The following is a 19881-nucleotide window of genomic DNA, read 5'->3' on the forward strand; positions in this document are numbered from 1 at the left end:
AAAAACTGTATCAACCAACATTACCCAACTAGGATTTACAGAATATGCAACCCCAGAATAGTAAAATATATATTCTTTTGAAGTGCATATGGGACATCACAAAATAGACCATATGCTGTGTTACAAAACAAACTTTAACAAATTTAAAAGAATTGAAATTATACAAAATATATCCCTTGACCATAATGGAAATAAACTAGGAATAATAAAGTGTATACCAAAATCCTGCACCTATTTAGACACTAGATTATACATTTCTAAATAACTGTTGAAAAGGAAACCTATTTTAAACTGAATGAAAATGAATATACAACATCAAAATGTGAGTTGAAGTTAAAGCAGTAGTTGGAAAAAAAAAAAGCAGCATTAAGAATACTCTTTGATACCTTTACGCAGTAAAGATGTGTCACCTGAGTGAAAGTAAATAGGATTTACCTGTTGTCTAATGCGATTTCTAAGCATCAATAACGTGAGGTATGTTCAAATGACACCACACATCCAATACAATCAATCAAATTGATTTACCCTGAGTCTGGAGTCTATACACCCAGATGGTTGACTAAGTGTTGATAACATTGGTATATTTTATATTGCAAGGACACTCAGATGATTATGTTTGTGTGTTATATGCAGTAATATTATCAATCAATATAAAGTGCTTTTAAGGGATGGTATTTTTCTTTAATGTTCCAAATTTCAGGATATACACTAATTTCAAAACTCAAGTTCATAGAAGGAAATGATTAAGTAAATTTAGAGCCTTTTTTCCCCTAAAATATGTATTTTTTTCCACTGACAAGAGATTTTAAATTGTTATTGAAATATCTTTGTCCTTAAAATGAAAAAATGAAAGAGCATCCTGGGGCAATTTCCTTTATTCTGGAAGCACATTTTATGGGGGGGGGGGGACAACTGAAGGGTACATAAAACTGTAGCCTTCCTACACATTGGAATATGTAGGAAGATTCCAGAAATTGCATGATTCTATGTTGCATAGACTTGAGGATATTTTGCCCCTCTTGTCCAGAACATTCATTCATATGTTATTAAATGGAAATTTCAGGATACCAGATCATGGTGACAGTTGCTGCAGATATTTTGTTACATGTGTACCTTTTGAACTGCACATTGCCCGAACAATATATAGTTCTTTACTTTTGAATGCTCTTTGAAGGCAAATGATCTTAATAGGCTAAATTGTCTTCAAGATCTGAACTTGCTCATTGAGTTTGGGGCAGGTGTAGGGAGTCGGTGGCAGAGTCGCTTAACCTGCATCCTTTTGTGGAGTCCTTCTGCTGAAGTAAAAGGTCTTACTGTTTATTTCTTGGCTGAAATCGTCACTCTGTGGTAAACTGTTACAAGCTGCAATTACTTGAAATTCTAATTTATTTTCTCCTGGATGGGGAGGGTCATTTTATTTCTTATTCCCTTTAGGGAGCTATACATATGAATAAAGCATAGAAAAGGGTTCTAACCCGGGTTTGCATTGTGCAGTCATTAAAGGCCACTTTGAACTTTTGTCTTAAATCTTCAAATGCATGAATCCACCAGTGTTAGAGCTCTTATAAAGCATAGAAAATTGTTTCTCTGGGAGAGCTATAACATTATGTGGTAATTATAATTTTTGGCTGAAAGTTACCAATGAAGAAGGTAGGCAAAAAAATTAATACTCCTTTTGTAGAACTATTTGGGTGATTTCAACAGATGCAGGATTTTTGATAGACAAACACATTTTTATTACTGAGTTTCTGTAATGGGAAAGGTATTTAATTAAGTTACCTTAAGTAAACTAGGTCATATTGTAACTTGTGTATTGTAATAAAGTTCTGTTCTTCTAGCACATTCTGCTTTCCATCTTGGGGTCCTCAGACTTCCTGGTTGATTTTTAATTTGTGTACAGTAAGGTCTACTTTGTTCTGTATATTCTATTTATGAAAAATACTTAGTATCACATATCTACCATCACAGTACCATCCAGATGGGCTCCACAACTCTAAAAAGTGCCCGATTTCCCTCTGTTGAATACTCCCTACTCCCATACCCTTGGTAAACACTGATTTGTTGTCTATACTACTAATTTTACGTTTCCCAGATACCATGTTACTGGAACTGCATATTATGTAATTTTTCTGATCTAGCTCCTTTCACTTAGCATGGTGTCATAAGGATTCAGCTGTGACTCTTTCATCTTTTATTGACTAATATTCCAGTGTGTAGATGTATACAGTTTCTTTAACCTTTTACCTTCTGAAGGGCATCTTGTTTGCCTCTGCTTTTTAGCAATTGTGAATAGAGCTGCTATAAGCATTCATGTGTTGTGTGGATCTAAGTTTTCAAGTCCACAGGGTAAAATACATGGGAGCATGCTTGCTAGGTCCCATGTTAAGTACAGTTTACCCGTGAACAATGTGGTGGTTACGGGTGCCCAACTCCGGCCTGTGCATGGTTGAAAATTCATATTATAACTTTTGGCCTCCCCCCCCCCCCCCCCCCCCGCCCACAAAACTTAATAGCCTACTGTTGACCAGAAGCTTTAACAATAACATAAACAGTTGACTAAAATATCTTGTGTATTCTATGTATTACATACTGTATTCTTACAGTGAAGTAAGCTAGAGAAAAGAAAATATTAAATTATAGGGAAGAGAAAATACACTACTGAAATGTATTTATTGAAAAAAAAATCTTCTAAGTAGGCCCATGCAATTCAAATTCCTCTTGTTCAAGGGTCAACTGTGTATTTAAAAGGGCTTCTTAGGAAATACCTGCTGCAGTTTGCATTTCCATCAGCAACAGGTGAGAATTCTTGTTCCGCATCTTCATCAGCATTTGGTATTGAAATTACTGGAATTACCACCATTTTAATAAGTGTTTTGATTTGCTATTCCCTAATGGCAAAAGATGTTGAGCATCTTTTCATATGTATATTGGCCATCTATATACCTTCTTTGGTTCTTGTTTAGTCAAGTGTTTTTAAGAAAGCTTGTTTTTATTTTCTGAGGGTATTAAAATTCTACCAACCTTCTTTTAAATCACTGTGAATTTTTAACTGGCAATTCTCCTAGGATAATTTTTAGCAAAAGCTCACAAAGAGGACATGACCAAAAACATGTTGCCATTCTAATTGTCGTAAAGCAGATGTTTACTTCACTGAAATAACTGGTGTTTCTGTTGGAAAATGTTTGCCAAAACATTTTATTTTGACCAACAAACTATGATTGTTACCAAATAAAGGATTTGTTGAGAAAAACATATGTTCAATTGTGAATAGAAAAGCCAACTTCTGATATTATGCTATTACACTGACAGCCTGAAATAAGATTACATGAAATTACATATTTTTAATATTAATACTTTATAATTTGAGGGATAAAACTACATTTCTAATGGTTAGAAACTGTTACATATAAAATTTAAAGTATTTACATTGTCCTTAATATAGACTGTGTATGATCTTAACAAATCCATGTGCTACAATGGATCTAACTTAAATATGGTTGATTGCAATATAACAAGTATTACATAATAGCATTTATGGCTATTAGTCAAAAATAGCTATAAGTCAAATTGAATCATCAGGTAATTCATAACTTTAGATTTACTATGTATGTGACATTGCATTTTAAAATTTACTACAGTTTGAGATTTCTATATTTTCTGACAAATCTGTATTTCAGAGAATTCCATTACATAATTACCAACTATCATGAAATATCTTCTTTCATTTTCTGAGTGAATGGTGCTACTTCCAAGAATAACGCTAACTCTACCTAGTTTACTCCCCATAAATGCGTTTATTTGATTCACTACATGTACTTTCCTCTTTAGTATTGTACCTGAAGATATATAATTTTTTTTTTAACGTTTATTTATTTTTGAGACAGAGACACAGCACGAACGGGGGAGGGGCAGAGAGAGAGGGAGACACAGAATCAGAAGCAGTCTCCAGGCTCTGAGCCATCAGCCCAGAGCCCAACACAGGGCTTGAACTCGTGGATCGTGAGATCGTGACCTGAGCTGAAGTCGGAAGCTCAACCGACTGAGCCACCCAGGCGCCCCTGAAGATATATTTTAAAAACTGGTGCTTAAACATACAGGTAGTGGATAAAACAAGATGGCTGCCCAAGATGAGTCACAATATTTAATGTATTTACCACAAACATAATATTAAAAAAACTTTATTATTATTTTTGTAGGTTAGGAGTCTGGCCCAGTGTGGCACACTGTTGTCTCTGCTCCAGGTTCATAGGATCAAAATCAATGTCACCAAAGCCAAGTTCCTTTCTTTAGGCTCTGGAGAAGAATGTACTTCCAAACTTATTTAGGTTGTTAGCAGAATTTTGTTACTTGTGGTTGTAGGACTGAAGTACTTGTTTCCCATCTCATTGTCAACCAGGAAACACCCTTATCTTCTAGAGACCTTTCTTATAAGTGTGCCACATGCATGGAACTGTCTCAGAATCTGCAGTGATATGTCATATGTTTCTCCCTCTTGGAATCATTCTGACTTCCTTTTCTGAATCTCTTCTGATTCCTGCAATGCATGTTTCTGACTCCTGCCAGAGTAAGTTGTCTTCAACATCTCATTAGATTGGACTCACCTTAGATAACCCACAGTCTAATTTAAATCTTTAAATTTAATATAATTTTTACAGTTCTTTTTGCTATGAAACATAACATATTCAAGGGCTCCAGGGATTAGGATGTGGATTCCTTTGGGTGACCATTTTAAATACCACACTTTTACACACTAGACTAAGATTACTGAAATGTAATAGATGGCAGATGTTAAAGATTTTGAATTGTTCCATCTAAAATTGGCTTATTAAAACCTAATTGAATATTTCATTATGCAGGTAATTATATTGCCTGAATGAATAGCAAACATTAAAAGTATTACACACTATGGGTTATGTATTTAATTTAGCATAAATTTGCTTTTTTTTTTCCTTAAGAGAACAAGTTGTGGGGCGCCTGGCTGGCTCAGCCAGTTAAGTGTCCAATTTAGGCTCAGGTCATGATCTCACAGCTTGTGAGTTAAAGCCCCACATCAGGCTCTGTGCTAACAGCTCAGAGCCTAGAGCCTGCTTCAGATTCTGTCTCCCTCTCTCTCTCTGCCCCTGCCCCACTTGTGCGCACGCGTTCTCTTTCAAATACAAATAAACATTAAAAAAAAATCAAGTGGGTGTGGGGACAGAGGAAATGAGAGAGAGAATCTTAAGCAGGCTCCACTGTGGAGCCAACATGGGGCTGGATCCTTCCACCCTGATAAATTCAAGAGTTGAACACTTATCTGATGGAGCCACCCAGGTGCTCCTATATTGCATTTAAAAGTCACTTAAGGATAAGCAATAAATTTGTAACTGGATACAATCTACAAATATGACAAAAAAATGCATTTTGAGGACATCCAACAGTTTGGTAATATTTAATAAAAGGTGTTTAACAAAATACAATTTTTGTCCTTGATGCATATGAAAATGTGACAGATGCTGTCATTATGATATGAAAATTGTTTTATATTGCTTTAATTGCTTAAGGTAAAGCAAGTGTACTATTTTATTTAGCAATAATTGTTACTGATTTCAGTGAGTGAAAATAAACTGCTAGTTTTTGTAGTAGCAAAAATTCTACCTATAATAAAAACTGTGAATTCAGGGGAGGCATTCTGTTACTTTATTCAGACCAGACCCCAACAAAAGTTCAATCTTCAGCCAAGTCATTGAGATAGTTCAATCATGTTCATGATGAAAATCCTGGAAACTCTGCCATTTATAGTGGGAACAATTTGATTGCAATCAAGCTTTTGACCAAAGGTATTGAAAATTAAATGTATTTGATATTGTCTGTAATACATGGTATTTCCATTTTTTCTTCTAAATTATATATCCCCAGGCTACTTTAAAGAAAAATCCTTCCAAGAATCAAGGGAAGAGTAGAATTATGATTTTAAAATTTATCTAAAAACTTTTCTGAGTTCATGCAGTTTTTTTATACTTCTGTCATCTTGGTAAGTTAGCAGTAGTCAATGTTCTGTTCTTGGGTCAGTATGTCTTGTCAATCTGAAGATCATCACAGTTGGGAAGGGAAGGAAACGGGAGTAGCTTTCTTTTATAGTATTTGATGCACTGTTTTGAGGGGTTCACAAGAAGGATCCTTCTTTTATGAAATAAGTAATACAGCTTTTCATTGCCTGTTAGGTTTGTGAGCATTACATTTACCTGAGGACATTAAATATAGATTGGAATGTGGTCTGTGTTGGACAGCTCAAAAAAGACATGAGGAAACTAGCCATCAAAAGGGGAAGTTATGGCATTTAATGTTAGCTTGTCTCAAAGTCCAGTTATCTCAGTGTTCAACATTGCAAAGGTTATTTCTCATCTATAATATCCCTTGTGGCTCAGGAATTTATACTGTTAATTTTATGATGCTGACAGTTTAGACATGTGATGCAGGGCATTTTTTGCTCACATTCCATTATTCATAACTCAATCACGTGAACTCAGAGGGAAGGGTAGAAAACACAGTTTTCCCTTAAGTCCAAGAAGAATATATTGAAATGCTTGGTCAACACTCAACATATTTCTGTCACAGGAAATTAGAGGCATTGAGATAAAGAGATGACTAAACCACAAAAAATAACCAGAAATTAGTAAAATATATAAGATGTTACACATGGAGTTAATCACAGATACAGAAAGATGTGAGAATATGAGAGTCATGGGAAATGTTCCACTCAAGGCTTCTGTGTGGTTGTGTGTAGACCAAGAGGAGAACATTTTGGTTATTTTAAATTTCTTCCCCACGCGTCCATTATCTGGCATTCCTTGCCATATTCTGTGCCCCCAAAAGACTGATCTCTCTGGTATCTAGTGGGGCTAGACTGTTGAGTTGTACAGGGAGAGATGGGGAGTGTAAAGAGGACTCTATGCTTCATGGCCACATGTCTGGTTGTGTCTCCATCTAATAAGACTGTTGTGCCTGTAGTTTCCTTGAAGCTACATTCATAATGTGTTCATAAATACGTCCATAATGATTCATAAATCCTTATTACTCTCATTAGCCCTTATTAGCATTTTCCTTCCCTTTTACCTCAGTTCTGTAGATGAGAATAATGACTTCCTGAGGTGGTTGAGATTTGAATCTTTTGCTGTGCTCTTGTTTGGTACATAACTCTATCTGGATCTATATGAGTAATCCTTGCATTAAAATTTCTCACTAAGGGGGCGCCTGGGTGGCGCAGTCGGTTAAGCGTCCGACTTCAGCCAGGTCACGATCTCGCGGTCCGTGAGTTCGAGCCCCGCGTCGGGCTCTGGGCTGATGGCTCAGAGCCCGGAGCCTGTTTCCGATTCTGTGTCTCCCTCTCTCTCTGCCCCTCCCCCGTTCATGCTCTGTCTCTCTCTGTCCCAAAAATAAATAAACGTTGAAAAAAAAATTTTAAAAAATAAAATTTCTCACTAAGATCTTGGATCAGTCTTGTTTCCTACTATGTTTCCATCTAATAATATTTTTTTTCTTCTTTTTTTTTTTCAACGTTTATTTATTTTTGGGACAGAGAGAGACAGAGCATGAACGGGGGAGGGGCAGAGAGAGAGGGAGACACAGAATCGGAAACAGGCTCCGGGCTCTGAGCCATCAGCCCAGAGCCCGACGCGGGGCTCGAACTCACGGACCGCGAGATCGTGACCTGGCTGAAGTCGGACGCTTAACCGACTGCGCCACCCAGGCGCCCCAGCGCCACCCAGGCGCCCCTGTAATAATATTTGAAACCGATTTTATTTGGAGTTCCAAAGGCAGTTCTGGAGATGTACATATGTAGGTTTATATATTACATAATTTCTGCAGTTGATCCAAATTTTAACATTGTTATTACCTCAAATACAGTTTTATGAAGGGAAGAAAAGGTCAACTATCTGTATAAAGAGCTAGAAGAATATCAGAGCTTTCTTATTGTAGAAAACTCTAGGTCTTTAATTCAACTGTGAACAATCATGTTTTTTCTTTTTTCTGTCTGTATTTTCTCATTATTCTTTATGCCTTTCTCTCTGTCTCATTCCTGACCCTTCCTCCCCGTTCTCCAGGGACCAGGAACCAATGCAGTAGGATATACATATACTGTCCTCATATGCATACTTATACGTGTATAAACACACAGGTTGTTAAGGAATTGGTGCACAGGAAGGTGAGTTTGGAAACCTGAAATCTGGACAGACTGGCAGGTTAGGAGACTTGGAGATGAGTTGATATTTCAGTCATGAGTTCTAAGACAGTCTGGAGGCAGAATTCCTTTTCCACAGACCTCAGTCTTATTGTCTTATGGCTTTCAAGTGATTAAGTTGAGGCCCAATTACATTATGGAGGATAATCTGCTCTACTCAACTGATTTTACTTTTAATCACCTCTAAAAATTACCTTCACAGCAACATATAGCCTAGTGTTTGACCAAATATCTTGAAACTATAGCTTAGCCAAGCTGACACATAACATTAGCCATCACTCCATCTATCAATCATCTGTCTTACTAGGTCTGTATATTAGTTTTTTTATTGCTGGTAACAAACAACCACAAACTTAATAGCTTAAAACAAGGCAGATTTATTTCACATTTTTGGAGGTCAGAAATCAGAAACGAATGTCACTGGTCATAATTCAAGTTATTGGCTTCATTCAAAAGGAAAAAAGACTGCTTTCCTTTCAGACTCTCTAGTGAGAGTCTGTTTCTTTGCATTTTTCTAGCTTCTAAAGGCCACCTTCATTCTTTGGGTCTTGGACCAATGGATACCTCTAAAACCAACGTCACGCGGTCTTTCTCACGTTGTCATGTCTCTGGTGCCATTGTCACATGTTTTCTTCTAATTTCAACTCTTTTGCCTTTTTATTAGTAAATGCCCTTCTGATTATATTTGGCCCACCAGGATAATCTAGGATCATCTATTTAAGAGAGGTTTTCTGTATTTAAGAGGTTGTCAGTTTACTGGCAACCTTATTTCCATTCACAATTTTAATTCTTTGTCACATGTCATATTCACAGATTTTTAGGTATTTAGGATATGGATATTGTGGGAGGCCGTTATTCTGCCTACTGCATTCTCTACCATTTACAAAATCTTTTAACTCCTGTTAACATCACAATATTGGTGTAAAGTTATCAAATATAAATTGCCCAGTTGTTCAGAGGTCTGGAAATATTTAATGATATTCCACAAACTTTCAGCAGAGCTGGATAAACATAAATGAGATGCTCTGTTCATTCTTCAATGAATAAATAACCAAGCCAATCATAAATAAATAAATAAATAAATAAATAAACAAATGTTTTTCCACTAATTTAGCATGAAGCTCACTTCTCTGAGAAGGAATAGAACATCTATAGGGCTAGGATCCCTCTAGTTAGAACAGCTATCATTATGCTCACAATACACATCAGTACTTTGTGGTGCTCATTGGAATGAAATAAATATTTCATAAATAATAATTGATACAGAGTACTTAAACACATTCTTAGGGTTAAGATCCTATCCATTAGTTGCTTTGGGGAGTCCTGAAACATGAAATCCAATGATGTGGGCAACATCAGTATCACTATGTGGTTGACAAATTTGGTTTTTGAAGTAATCCAGGCATGGATTAGAGTTTATGCTCTAATCCTTTCTAATTACTATAATAGTTGCAATAATATAATTACTCATTTTCACAGGACTTTTGAAAGCTTAAAATAAGATCCACAACAAAAGCTCGTACATAAGCTTATAGTAGTTTTACTAGTAAAAGCCTAAAGTTGTATACAACCCAACTGTCTTCATTAGGTGGGTAGTTAAACTCTGGTACATTTATATAATGACATATTAGTGAGCAATAAAGGTGAAAAAACTATGGATATATGCTACAACATGGATGGGTCTCAAGGGTATTAGGCTTAGAGAAAAAAAATCTAAGGATATTATATACTATTATTCCATTTACACAATAGTCTCAAAACTATGGAAAAGGAGAACTTGTTAATGATAGTTAGCAGTTAAGGACAGGACGGTTGTAAATATAAAGGGTAGTGTGAGGGAGTTCCTTTGTAGTAATGGAAGAATTCTCCATATTAATTGAGGTTAATTACACACACATATATAAATGACAAAATTGCCTAAAATTGAAAATACATACACACCCAGGCAGACACACGAATGTGTGCATGTAGTCAAGTTAACTGTGTTGCCCTCATACCAGTCCCCTGGTTTTGATATTTTGCTACGGTTCCATAAGATGCCGTGTTAAGGGAAGGTGCATGAAAAGATCATGGAATCCTGTACTATTTTTGTATCTTCCTGAAAACATACAATTATTTCAAAATCTAAAGGAAAACTGAGATCAAGCATGTGATACACTTAGCACAAGACCTGCTACACTATGACTATATATATATACATATATATGTATATATACGTGTATATATGTATGTATATATATATATATATATTTAACTAGTTGGAAAAAGTCACATGAAGTTAGAAACTGAAGAAATGATATACTTGGGGGCAGGAATGGGGGAGAATGAATATAGGAAAATGTAAATTCCTTATGTGTATTTCATGTGGAAGAAAATGTGAGATGCCAATGGAAGTTATACTATTATACTGTTCTCCCATATATTGTATTCAGTATTCTTTCTACTTATATGCTCAAAAAAATGGTGGTAATGTTAAAATAGCTTGGCTTGTTCATGCATATAGTTTCAGTGGATTTCATTTTTATGTTGATTTACTAAAATCTTTCAATGATACACTCGATAAAAATGCACTGATGGATCACGACTTCAACTACAAATTTTCATCACGGATTCAACTACAAAATCTGTTTGAACAAGGTAATGAATCAACTTTAACGTGGAAAAATTTTCATTAGCAATGCAATCTTTTTCCTTTTATCCTTTCTTTTCTTTTTTTTTTTTTTTTTTTTGGTTTTCTCCATCTTTGATTTACTGATTACTACTCTAGAATATTAAATGCATCTTCTCACATATCTTCAAGGATGGTAACAATTGTGGGCTGCATTGTGTATTACTTGTACCTTGTTTTTAAATTCATATTTTAAACATCACTGAAATAAGTGTAAAGTAACTCACTAAAATTAGTAACACACCTGCATGTATGAATTAGATAATAGTGGACACCTTTAAGAAAATACTAATACATTTTCTTTTATATTTCTAAACTACTTTGTTGTTTTTGAAAAATGGTGATTACAAATGTTGAAGTAAGTGAAGAGATGACTATAATGTTGGATAATACTTTCAAATAGGCAAAATAAAAAATTCTGTATTTTCATATTTTGTTGAATCTTTCAGTAATTCAAAATTGTTCTGAATTCTAAATAACTAGAAAGTTATCAATATACTATGCCCTCTAGTTAATTCATTTAGTAACAAAAAATTATAAAATTTAAACTATTTCCTTCAATATTGCTGTGGTATTGCATAATAATAAAGCTAAGTTAGTTATATAAATGGATAAGGAATGTTGAGTCATCTACCTGATTTGAATTAAAACTAAAAATAATTATAGCCTCAGTGATTATGATCATAGCTGTGATAAAGGCTCTTAAAGTATACCCTCACCCCCAGGTGGAATGAGAAATGTTACTTTTGTATGTTCTATGACATATGACACATATTTCCAATTCATGTATTCATTATGTTTTCTTATAATTAATATTTTATCATCAGTGTTCTGTGACTTCCTTGAGGGCAGAATCTGTCATATGTTTTCAACCCAAATGCCTAGTTCAGTGCCAAGTCGTTATTCTACAAGTGTTCATTAAATGTTTGGATATATAAGCTAATTTATTGTCTTTTTAGCATAATCTTTATTGGAGGTAATGAGCATTTCAATCTCAGAATATCCTCGTGTTTGAATCCCAGTTCATTCACTGCATAGCTTTAACAAATTCCACTCATGGTTTGTATGGTCATGTAAGTTATGTGAATTTTAGAGAATCCACCTTTCTCACTTTGCATAGTGCCTGGCCAGAATAAGCAACTTTTTATTCCTTCTTCCACAGGGACTTAGTTCCTTAATTTACTAAGTATTTATCAACCTCTTAGTGCTTAACAATATACCATCACGCACATGCGTGCACACACAAAAGGAAAAGGAAACATGGAAGACCTGTTTCCTATGAAAAGTCTGTATTTGGGGTGTCAATATACACCAACACACAGGAAAGAAAACTATATATTTGTTTCCATCCACTTCTAAAATATTTGAGAGCACTATCAGTCTGTATGAAAGTTCAGAGAGACTGGTTGGTGAATATGCAAAGGAGAAAATAGGAGTTACAAGGAATCTTGAAAAGGTTGAGTTGTAAGTAAACATGTTTTATATTAGGTATCCTTGAAGCAAACATTAGATGACATTTTTTGTGCAAGTGATTTATTAAGGTGTTCCCAGGAGTATGAGGGAAAAGGGACACAAAGGACAGAAAAGGAGATTTTGATCTTGGGGAAAATCACAGAGTGGATGCTTTTGACCTCATCTGCAGAGGAACTTTAGACTTTCAACTTGTAATCTGGAGTTGCTGGACTGGGACGTGGGAGCAGGGGCTTTCAGAGACTCTCACCCATCAGTGTTGGTGTAAAAAGTGTACATGTGGTAGAAAAGAAGGTGAGATGACAAGAGTTGCAAGACACTTCCTGTTCCTCTCTGCATGATGAGGACATGGGCTTCCACAGCCTGAAGGCCATGTTTGCTAAAAAGAGCCACCACTAACTATTTGAAGACAAGTACACTGAGGCCCAGGCACGGAAAAATGGGAAAAGGTGAATGTAAGCATCTTCATGGAGTGCAGTCACTGCCTAATATGTGTACGTGTAGAGGGTGCTGCGGACAATTTGTAGGGGGGGAAAAAGACAACCCTAAATGGGAGGAAAGATTTTTTCCTTGGAGCATGACCGTATTACCCTGTAATTCTTCTCATTCAGCTATTCCTACAAGGAAGAAGTGAAAATCTATTTACAATGTTTTTGGGAAGTTTCACTTCAGCCTTTGCTTTAACATTTCTAAAAGGAGTCAGTGTTTCTGGAGTCAGCTACAGTTAGAATGAATGGGTTTCCATTTGGTTTCTTCAGATTATTGGGCTCTCATCCCCTTCTTCACAGGTTACAAGAGATTCCAAATTACCAACTGGAGTGTCATCTATTTTTAGCTTCAAAAGAGAGAGACCTATGGTTGTGCTTCTTTATGCTCCCCTGAAGTCACACCACAGGCTATTACAATCTTACTAGCTTGCATTTTATTACAGATCACTTAGTCTTCCAGTCAGGTACTTCAGACACCACAGTACACTTTTTTTTTGTTTAGTTGTCTTTTAGCCTATGCATTTCAAAGATAACCTGAAGCCATGGAATATTCTTACTCCTCTTCATAGTTCTCCCTGTACCTCCAGTAAGTAGAAACATTGTTTATCATAACCACAGTCCCACTGTTGGGAACCTAGGTAAATCAGGACTGTGGTATAGACTTCCTTATTCTTTCCCTATTAACTTCTGCCCTGAGTGTTTCATATTTATTTATTTATCTACCTATCATGCAAGACAGAAGTGGAGAAATGGAAAGGGAATTTGGGAAACATTGAATTCTTCATTCCTCAGGAAAAAAAACTTGCATTTCTGATTTCATAGTTAATTCACATATAAAATTACAAATGATAAAACACAACATGAATCTTTATATATCCTGATGAGATTAGATTTAAAAGGGTTTAGATATATTGACCTTGCAAAATATTTAATATTCTATGAATTTTCAAATTTATACTCTATTTTTCTGAGGTTGCTTTTAGTAGCTCAGAAAGATATTTAATGAGTATCGAGGTTATGTATACTTTTCTCCTCTCTCTAATGCCACATTTCTGAGCTTTGCCTGTTGATTATTAAAGTGCTTATTCACTTTCTAAGAACCACACACAGGTTTTAACCTCCCCAAATGTATCAGTCTTAACCCTTGTCACAAGTACATTTTCTGGATTTTGAAATCTTTTAATTTTCCAGCTAATGACTATCAGTTTTGAAAAGTTTTACTGATGGCAATTGCTGGAAACTTAAATACTTTTATAACCAACAGGTAAAAAATGTTTTTAGGGGGTTTCTCAAAAATTTTCCACAGAAGTTTGGAGATTTACTGATCAGATAACATATTGTATTTATGAAAATGACTCATTTGTTTTTGTCCTAAATAGATCATAATTCCAAGATGGCAGAGCAAGGTTGTAGTCACTCATATCATGCCTTGTGTCCATTTCATATTAAATGGTCAATAGTTATGCAGTAAATGAAGGCACTAACTTTGTTCAAGAGAGTGATGAAGCAATTTTTAATGTAAATATTTACAACTCAATTGTATATTTTTTTGACATTGTCTTAAAACTGTTTTATCAATTGTATGCTAGAGTTGTTTCAAATATTCTGATGCCCAGGCATTCCCTATATCCTGTTTTAAATGGTGTTGCTTGAGTGGTTTTGTTTATATTCTGTTCCTGTAATTTGTATTAATGGCAACCTGGGACTCTTTTCAATCCAGAGAGTATCCATATTTCTGTATTACTATATTCAAATTAATGTCTGGGACAGACTGTGTAATGGGATATTATATGACTTAAGTCTGATTACAACCAAAAACACGTGATTAGAATTTACTTATAAAAAGAATCAGTTCTTAAGAACCTATGTAGCTTCCTAACTCCTTTTTTGAGTGTTTAATGATAATTTCACTGTCAAAAGTACAATTTGAAGCATCATTTATGGGTTTGCAGTAAAGGTGCCTATACAGAAAGAAGGTGGCAAGGGTGTAAGAGGCAGAAATATACTCTAGAATTTGGTCCAAAGCAGATTAAATTTTATACATTGGTTCAAATAGAGAGTAAGACCTGTAGTAAATCTAACCATGGGGAAACATGGGGAAACATACACTAAATGCATGGAGAAACCATGGGGAAACACACTAAATGCATATATTTTCTTAGTATTGTATTTCCATTGTCATCAAATATTTTGGCCATACTGTATTTTTGATAAAGAGGGAAATTGTGTGATCTTTCTGTAGAGTCTCTAGGAGTTGAAAATGTATGGGTATTCTATTTAAAATTAAAATATTTATGTTTCAGTACTATGACATTATATTTTAGCATGTTTTCATTTTTATGGGCTAAAAACAAAATGAGGATGGGTTCACAGAGTGTGTTTGTTCAGTGCTCTTTTCTAGCCCTGAATATTTCTATAGAAATGGTGACAGTGGAATCCTAGGAACTGAATGAATAAAGACATAAATATTCAAAGATGTGATGAGATATCTTGTATTCCTTTTTGTGTAGAAATTGGATTCAAATTATGTGTATCCAGCTCTGAAGAGCTCAGATATATAGTTTTTGTGTTGCAAGGAAGTTCCAGGGAGAGGAAAGAGTATTGGTGATCACCTTCTTCCCAGAATCATCAGAAATATTTCATGATGATGGATCTCAGAGCAACAGCTCAATAAATATGTGTTGAATGAATATATGTACATACCCTGTTGAGCTTCTCTTTTGGTTGTGTGAATGGAGTCAACATCCACACATTATGAAACAGTATTCTAAAGCAAAAAGCCTTGTGATTTCAACAGTCTGTAGTATTGAAAATGTTATCATTTCACTTCAGTATTGCATTATAAGTCATTAAACGATAAAGTATATTTCTATTTTTTTCAGACGTTTTAAAAACTCTGCTTCAAAACATGGTAGTCCAGAAGGAACAGAGAATTGAAGGAAAAAATAGGCAGAGTTAACGAAAGAAAGCTGACTATCTGAAGACTTCACTTATGAAAGTAGAAAACTCATATGGAGCCCTGGGAACTCGGCAGAGTAGGGGTCTTTGTACATAATGAGGTAAAATTATTTGGTTTTCATTTGCTTCCCTTCAACAATTTTTAACTCTCAACTTATCCTCTGCAGAATAATTAGCTAGACATGGTAGAGAAAATCTTTTAATAGATTAAGAAAAAAAAAGCATGTTGGAGATACAATATTTGTATTAAAAATCTTATAGGAAACATGGTATTGCTTTATAAATATTTTAGTTTTTACATCACACATTATCTCATAAAAAAACAACCAGTAACCATCCCAATAATTTATTGAAAGCTTTCAAAAACTAAGGAGATCAACAACAGTAATGACAACAGAGTTGCTTCAAAGAATATTCTTTGCTATTTATTGAAATCTAGCTTGAATCATTATGGGATTGAAAATGTTTGACAGAGCTGGTGTACCAGATATGGTTCTAAATATAAAGTGTACTGGAAACATGAAACCTTTAAATTCAATGATGCTAACAGGTGCAGCTTTAATGAAATATATTAGCATGTTAAAATAAACAAAGCTAAACATAGATGGATAATGATCAACATCTTTATTTACTGAATTCCATAGCAGAAACTAAAGGCATCAGAGAAACACACCTTTAAAATGAGATGTGCAATCTCGGGGAACCTATTTTAACTTGTGCAGATTTTAAAACATAGTTGCTCTGTTTTAGTTTTTTCCCTATTTGCATGGTTAGAATATAAAGAGCTGGTAAATTATATACTTCAATAAAAATATTCAGAATCACTTAGTAACTATGCAAAATCCCACTTAGGAGTATATACCCGAAGAACCCAGAACCACAAACACACACAATGCTCTCATGTGGTTTATAACAAATAACCAGGTGAAACACCCCCCAAGTCCAATTTCAAAAGGTTTTCTTAGGAGGAACATGAGCGAATTTTCTCTAGGGAGACTGTTTTTTGGGTACAGAGTACTCTCCAATGTTTGGAGAGCCCTGAATATATCATGGTGTGAGTGAATTCTCTATCTTTTCTTGAAAGTTTTTAGGAGAAAAGTAAATGTTCAAGAAGCCTGTGATGATCTGACAGTGGTGTGGAATGAAAGCCCTTGAAATTGATATGATTTGAAAGGTGCGACTGATAGTGCCAGTGGATTGCCAAAGGCCATGTATGTGGAGCTTGTATAGCCTGGAGAAAATACAAGGGGATTGAAACCCTTGAAGGGGTGAAAAAGAAAATTTTTCTTTCCTGAGCAAAGTAGCAAGTGCTTGGGTTAGGCAAAAAGAAATTGCGTTCTCCAATGACAAAAGGGAATATACTGACCTACATGTTTTAGAAAACAATAATTGTATTGCTTTTGACCAATTTAGAACAATTAATATACATTCTTACAGTCCATTTTTTTAGTATTGTGGTGGGTGAAATGATTTTCTAACGTTAGGATACTCTAAATCTGTGACTTAGAAGGTAGAGAAAGCTTTTTTTCTCTTCCAGTAGAGGTGGTTGTAAACAATAATATCAATTACAAGTGAGAATAACAACTAGTGGAACACACATGAAATAGTTAAGTTACAAACTCATCTGAGTGACTCAGAATCCTACCTTTGAGTAAAGGCTTGAAACTTTAGTAACAATAAAACAGGAAGGGAATCGGCAACAAGAAAGGTTTTTGAGTTCATGTAGAAAAAAATAGTTGACAGGTTTTCTGTTGAATTATAATTGACATACACTATATTAGTTTCAGGTATACAACATAGTGATTACATATTTTTATTTGTTACTCAATGCTCACCAGGATAGGTCTTGTTACCATTTGTTATTAAACAAAGTTATTACAATATTGACCATGTTTTCTGTTCTGTACATTATAAACCCTGTGTCTTATAACTGGAATTTTGTGGCTATTAATCCCCAATCACCTCTTCTTCCTGTCCCACCATTTTCCCCTCTGGTAACCACCAGTTCTCTGTATCTGAGTCTTCAGATTTGCCATTTTAGATTCCACATATAAGTGAAATCATACAGTATTTGTCTTTGATTTATTTCATAAGTATAATATCCTCTAGGTCCATCCATTTTGTCACAAAAAGCAAGAGCTCATTCTGTTTTATGGTTGAGTAGTAGTCCATTGTGTGTGTGTATACACCACATATTCTGTATCAATGAACACTTAAGTTTCCATATTTTGCCTATTAGAAATAATTCTGCCATGAGGGTGGTTTATTTTTTTTTTCAGATACCAGAAATGGAATTGTTGGATGATACAGTTTTTTACATAGTGGTTGCACCAGTTTACATTCATGCCAACAATGCATAAAGATTCCTGTTTTTTGTTTTTTCTTCCACATACTTGCCAACACTTCTTTTTGGTAGTAGCCATTCTGACTGATGTGAGGTGGGATCTCATAGTGGTTTTGATTTGCATTCCCTGATGATTATCAATATGAAGCATCTCTTCATGTGCTAGTTGGCCAGTTGTATGTCTTTGGAAATATGTTTCTTCAGATCTTCTGCCTGTTATTTTAAATTATTATTTAAATTCCACTTAGTTAACACAGTGTAATATTAGTTTCAGGTGTCCAATTTAGTGATTCAGCAGTTTCATAAAACACCCGGTGCTCATCACAAGTGTGCTCCTTAATCCCCATCACCTATTTAACGCATCCCCCCACACTCTTCCCCTCTGCTAACCATCAGTTCTCTAGAGTTAAGAATCTATTTCTTGGTTGGTCTTTTTTTCCCTATGCTGATTTAGTCTTTCAATTGCACATAAGAATGAAATCATATGATATTTGTCTTTCTCTTATTTTCTTTAGCATAAAACTCTAGCTCCATATCATTGCAAATTGTAAGATTTCATTCGTTTTTACACGAGTAATATTTACACGAGTAATATTCCATTGTATGTATTTTTTAATTGGATTTTTTGTTGAGGTTTTTTAATTATTTATATGTTTTGGATACCAACTCATCTGATATATCTTTTGCATGTATCTTCTCCCATGAACAGGTTGCCTGTTCATTTTATTGATTTCCTTTGCTGTGCAAAGCCTTTTAGTTTTGTGCAGTCCCATTTGTTTATTTTTGTTTTTATTGCCCTTACCTGAGGAGACATAGCCAAAAGAATAAAAATAACTGCTGAGAATAATGTAAAAGTGCTTATCGCTTGTGTTTAATTCTTTTGCATGTATCTGTCCAGTTATTTTAGCATCATTTATTGAAGAGATGGTCTTTCCCCCATTTTGTTTTTGCTTCCTTTATTTAGCTGAATTGCTCATATAAACATGGGTTTATTTTTGAGCTATTCTGTTCCATTGATAGATGTGTTCGTTTTTTGCCAGTACCATACTGTTTTGATTACTATAGTTTTGTATGGTAGTTTGAAATCAGAGTGTGCTGCCTTCAACTTAGTGCTTTTGTTTATTTTTTCATTTTTTTTTTTATTTATTTGGCTGTTTGGGTTCTTTCATGGTTCAACACGAATTTTACTATTTCTCTAGTTGTGTGAAAAATGCCATTGATATATTGATAGGGATTTTATTGAATTTGTAGATTGCTTTGTTAGAGTGAACATTTGAACAGTATTTTTCCAGTCAATTACATGGTATATCTTTCCATTTATTTGTGCCCTCCTCAGTTTCTTTCAGTAATGTCTTATACTTTTCAGAGTACAGTTCTGTTGCTTCATTGTATAAATTTTTCCTAGGTATTTTATTCTTATGCAACTATAAATGGGATTGTTTTCTTGGTTTCTCTTTCTGATAGTTATTAGTGTATAGTAATACAATAGATTTGTGTGTATTATATTGTATCCTGCACCTTTACTGAATTCTCAGTTATTTACTGGAGACTTTAGGGTTTTTATATATAGTTTAATGTCATCCCCAAATATCAACAGTTTTACTTTCCAATTTGGATGCTTTTTTTTTTCTTAATTGCTGTTGCTAGACTTCCAATACTAATTTGAATAAACTTAGGGATTGTAGGCATCCTTGTCTTGCTTCTGATATTACATAAAGCTATCAACTTTTCACCA

General features: G+C 34.7%; 1 long non-coding RNA gene across 5 annotated transcripts in view; it reads left to right on the forward strand.

Annotated features, from left to right (window-relative positions):
* LOC123384639 overlaps positions 1-19881 on the forward strand; it is a 491342-nt gene that overhangs the window by 143289 nt on the left and 328172 nt on the right. For 4 of the 5 annotated variants that reach the window (XR_006596050.1, XR_006596057.1, XR_006596068.1 and 1 more), the window contains exon 2: positions 15727-15903. This is a non-coding gene — a long non-coding RNA (uncharacterized LOC123384639). Of the gene's footprint in view, positions 1-15726; positions 15904-16886; positions 17215-19881 lie in introns of those variants that run through there. The other variant, XR_006596061.1, reaches the window with a different exon arrangement.

The sequence above is a fragment of the Felis catus genome, chromosome A1 (assembly GCF_018350175.1).
Source record: "Felis catus isolate Fca126 chromosome A1, F.catus_Fca126_mat1.0, whole genome shotgun sequence".
NCBI classification, from domain to species: Eukaryota; Metazoa; Chordata; class Mammalia; order Carnivora; family Felidae; genus Felis; species Felis catus.